The sequence below is a fragment of the Salvia miltiorrhiza genome, chromosome 3, assembly GCF_028751815.1.
Source record: "Salvia miltiorrhiza cultivar Shanhuang (shh) chromosome 3, IMPLAD_Smil_shh, whole genome shotgun sequence".
Taxonomy (NCBI): domain Eukaryota; kingdom Viridiplantae; phylum Streptophyta; class Magnoliopsida; order Lamiales; family Lamiaceae; genus Salvia; species Salvia miltiorrhiza.
In genome coordinates this window covers 27,757,677-27,763,023 of record NC_080389.1, presented here as the reverse complement: position 1 = coordinate 27,763,023, position 5,347 = coordinate 27,757,677, and positions in this window count along the sequence as shown.

Sequence of the window (5,347 nt, the reverse complement as noted above, 5' to 3'; positions counted from 1 at the left end):
AAACCCTATTATTGCAAACCTGAAATCCATGAGAATATGAAGGTTCCACCATTAAAGAGTCCTTGAACGGAAGATCACCGGGGATCGACTCCATAACCGCAGTCGCCGCTGACGGACAGAAACTATCTTGAACAGATCCCACTTTATCCCGATTTGGAGGAAGAGAGGATGGAACCCTAGAACAAACTTGCGCCTCCTCCATCAAAGGCAGCGGAGCCCTACCATTAACAGAAGCCGAAAAAAAACTCCAATCAAACATAACCTCAGCCTGATCGACTGAAGTTCCATGCATCGTAACAACAGGCGAAACTAGCGATGGAACCGTTCCCGTCGATTTCGCAAGGTTCCTAGGGTTTTGGACGAGGGGCTGAGAAACCCTAAGCAGCGCCGCATAAGGAGCCGAGAGCGGGGGAAATTCTGACGGAGAAAGAGAAGACATGAGGCCGACCGGAGAAAACCAAAGCCGGCCAGCCAGACGAGAGCCCGAACGGAGCCGCCTAGGCAGCGGCGGCGGAAGACCTTACCAAAAGCCGAGTAGAGAGCATTTTCCACCGTGAACAGCACGGTTCGTGTATATAGAATATATTTTAGTAAATAAAATTAAAATTGTGGTGTGGTGCAATGGCAATAACAACATCTTATTTTCTTATCTCCAAGGATATTCTTGCTGGGCATTTTTTTCCTCTTTTTCCCCCTTTTTTTGTCCTCTTTGTTTCTGTTTTTTTTTTCTTGATTTTTTACAATTTTTGCTTTTTTCTAAGTTTTTTTTGTCTTTTTTTTTTCTTTTTTTTTTTAACTCTTTCATCTTCTTCTATTTTCTGTTTACTTTTTTTTTCAACACTTTTTTTTAACTTTTTCTCTAGTTTTGTCATCTATTTCTGTTTTTTTTTAATTACCTTTATTCACATCAAAGTATACTTATATTAATATAAGTATTTACCTTCATTCAATACAAAGTATTATATTTTCTAAACCTTAAACCCTGAAAATTAAATTTTAAACCCTAAACACTAAATCTTGAACCCTTATAGGAATATTTACTTTTAATAAACAAAAGATATACATTTGTTCTTATGAATAAAAATAACAATTATCGTGAACAAATGTAAAAATTTAGAAATATTACATTTCATCATATTAATAATTATTTTTCCTTACGACCATGAGTAGACCAAATATACAAAATTACTAGTTCTAACGATTAAAAATAACATTACTTTTAGGATTTTTGCTGGAAAATACTCATATTTTACCAATTTTCTAGTTTATAACATGACCTTAAAATTTGGCCAAAAAATACACTAATTTTAAATTTAATCCCAATTTTAACATATTTTGAATTTGTGAGAAATAAAAATCTACGTGGCATATTAATTTTCATTTTGAATCTATGTTGTGTATTAATTTTTATTTTAAACCATTGTGGCATGACCACAATACACACAACTCACACACACACAAACACAAACACACACCGGACGCACACAACACACACTCACACACACCGCAACCCACCCTCTCTCTCTCGATGCTACTGTCGCTGCCGGAGGCGGCGTCTCCGCCTCCCCCTTCGTTCTCTCTTTCTCTCTCTCTCTCTGCAAATATTGAACAAAATCACCAAAGATTGTAAGGAAATGAAGCAAATTAAATTGGGGGAATTGATTCCAGCATGAAATGGATTGGGAAAATTGCTAATAAATGAAAATCTTCCCTATCCAATTAAAGAAACCCCTCAACGGCGCGATTCCGGCAGAGGTCGGTGTGCTGCAGAGCTTCGAGACCTGGTAACTGGCGAGAGGATGAAGGAGGTTGCTCCCCAGGTCAGGGCACCATCAGAGTTTGTGGGGCGCAGCCCTGGACGTGGCAACGACACCTGACGCGTATGAGACCAGGCGGTGACCGGCGACAGTGCGCGGTCCCTGTCCAGCGGCGATGCGAGGTTCTATGCTTTTGTGCAGGCCAGAACGGCGACGTTCTGGTTGCGCATCATGGTGTCGCCATAGTTCCCCATCATTTTCCAGCGGTTGAATTAGGGCTTTCTGAAGATCTGAATCGGCGATTGCGAGAGACGATGAAAATTGGGACTGAGGGAGGTCCGATCTGGATCTGTGAGAGAGGGAGAGCTGAGAGACGAGAGATGAGGGAGGAGAGAGAGAGAGAGAGAGAGAGAGAGAGAGAAAACAAAGGGAGAGGCGGAGATGCCGCCTCCGGCAATGGCGGCGGCAGGAGCATCGAGAGAGAGGTGTGTGTGTGAGTGGGTGTGTGTATGTTGTGTGCGTCTGGTGTGTGTTTGTGTGTGTGTGTGAGAGTTGTGTGTGTTGTGTCATGCCACATAGATTTAAAATAAAAATTAATATGCCACATATGTTTTTATTTACCACAAATTTAAAGTATGTTAAAATTGAGTTTAAGAGTCATAAAAAAAAACTATTCTTAGTTTTAGCGTAGTTTAAGAGTCGTAAAATCAACTATTCTTAGCGTAGTTTAAGAGTCGTAAAAGTGATAGCTAAAACTTAGTTTTATCCCATCTATCTAATAATATATACCTGCAATAGTAGAAACCGCAAGACGTTAGAGGCACCTCGCCTTTAAAAGGTCGCATGAACTAAACTATATTAGAATGACTAATAGTTCACTAGCATTCTACTCATAGGAGTTGAGCCAAGTGCATATTATTAGGCCAGGTATAACTAAGTTGATCACCCTATATTAGATATGAATTCTTAATAAAATATATTACAACTCCTGTATGGTTATGACAGGAGAGCAGAAACTTCTTTACCTCTAAAGGGTAACGCTTTGGGGGGATGTCTTTTTTAAATTTCGAATTGATGTATTTTCTGGCCAAATTTTAAAGTCATGTTATAAATCAGAAAATTGGCAAACTATGAGTATTTTTTGGCAATAACCCCTTACTTTTATACATATCAATAATTACTTTTTCTTACAATAATAATTATTTGAACAAATAACTAAAAGTATAAATTCTCATGAATAAAAGTAACAATTATCGTCAACAAAATGTAATAATATAGAAACATTACATTTCATTGTAACAATAATTACTTTTTATTACGACAATAATTACTTGACCAAATAGTTAAGAATAAAAGTATTAACGAGTGAAAATAACATTACTTTTCTTCACATCAATAACTAGCTTTACTTAGAAAAATATCTATTTGAGCAACTAACTAAAAGTACAAATTCTCATAAATATTTATTCGATGCAACCTTCAATGCTGCTCCTTTGGAGGCTGAGGGAGCATCCTCATATGAAGTTCCAGCTTTCTTGTTGTCCTTGTTTCATCGGATATCAAATTTGTTGGCTTTAAGGTTTGAGAACAACTGCTCTGTGCTCAGTATGTTGAAATTGGGTTTGGTTTGCTGAGTAATAGCATACATCTGCCAATCTCCAAGAGTTAGACTTTTTATAATCTTCAAGTTGATCTCGCGTTGAGTGTACTTGTCCTTGGAAATGGCTTGTACTTCGTTCAGTATTTGGTTGAATCTGAATTTTATCTCATCAATTGATTCATTTTTCAGCATTAGAAAGTTGTCAAACTTTTGACATGCAATAGACAGCTTGTTTTCTTTAATCTTCTCGGATCCAGCACACATCCTTTCAAGGGTGTTCCACATCTCTGGCGGTTGTGCACTTTATGATTTTCATCACGTGTTTTTCTGGAACGGTACCCGAGATGATGTTCTTCGCGAGGTTGTCCAGTTCGTTTTGTTTTTTTGCTTCAAACGTGTACTCGTGTTTCTCCTTGATCCTCGATTCATAGTAGGGTTCTTTCCCTATTTATGTGGAAGTGCTCGTGATTTTCTCTTTGATGATAATTGGACCGTCTGTAATCACCTCCCACATCCTGCAATGCTGGGCGGTGAGAAAGCTCTTGACTCTAAACTTCCATATCTCGTAGTTGTCTACGGCGAACGCCGTTAGGGATGTAGACCTGCTGAAGTTATTTCCATAATTGCAGAGAAGAGATAATATAACTCACGTAGCACGAAGAGAAGATAGAGTTTTTTGAAATTGATCTAGTTTAGTAGAACCGGGTCAAAGCAGACTATTCTTGGGAACAACCCGCTCTGATACCAATTGTTGGGTCCCGGAGGGTCGCTGAACTGGTGTATGGGGGGAGGGATACACCAGTAGGTTATTTAAAATTCTTTTGCGTAAACTGAAATCAGTATCTTAGTTGATACTGAAGTGTGTAGACAGAAGTGATCAGTGAATAATAAGATCAGTTAAGAGGTAGGTGTAGACTGATACTGATAGTTTTTCAGTATTATAACTTTAGTATGAAGAACGTGTCGACACATTGATAGTTCACGTAGGGTTTCAGTCTTTTTAGTCAATTAATCAAAGAAGTGTTAGAAATCTTACTAACTATCTCAGTTAGACTGATAACACTTGGAGTGGAAACGATTTTTAAGAAATAGCCTTTTGTGAATCACTTTGTCAGTTTTAGGGTTTCTCTTTTCAGCTTATCAGTTTCATTATGAGTATGAGTGTAGACTGATACTGATAGTTTTTTCAGTATTATAACTTTAGTATGAAGAACGTGTCAACACATTGATAGTTCACGTAGGGTTTCAGTCTTTTTAGTCAATTAATCAAAGAAGTGTTAGAAATCTTACTAACTATCCAAAGATTTATCAGTTAGACTGATAACACTTCGAGTGGAAACGATTTTTAAGAAATAGCCTTTTGTGAATCACTTTTTCAGTTTTAGGGTTTCTCTTTTCAGCTTATCAGTTTCATTATGAATATGAGTTTGTGCACAATTAGATAAAGTAAATACTGAAAGAAATAAACAACACAAAGAGTTTTAAGTGGTTTGGAAAACAAGTTCCTACGTCCACGGTCAATTGATCACACTGACAATTACTGGGCTTGTGCTTGTGGGTGCACAGCAAACCTTAGTTCTGAAACACTCGTTTCAGAACCAACACACTTGGTTGGACTTCTCCTTCTTAACTCGCAATTGCTAAGACAACACACGTCTAGCTTGCGGAGGTTAAGAAACTCTGAGTTCAGATGGCTGTCTCGAACTCTCTCGCTCGAACACTCTTTTCTCTCTTTAGTAGAAAAGGGGTTCAAATTTTCAACTATGATTACTGAGAACAGACTTTCAAGTAATCGAGGTCTAGGCTAAGAATGGAAGAATATTTGCCTAAATGCTCTAAGAGAATTTATGTATATCAGAGAGAAGATTGATATTTACAACAATTTGTATTCTCTTATTCGATTCAAATATTTGGCTAAGGAAAGGCTGAGTCTTAATTTTGGCAGAGCTTCAGCGTAAGTCTTTGAATCGGTGAGGAAGAAGGTTGTTCC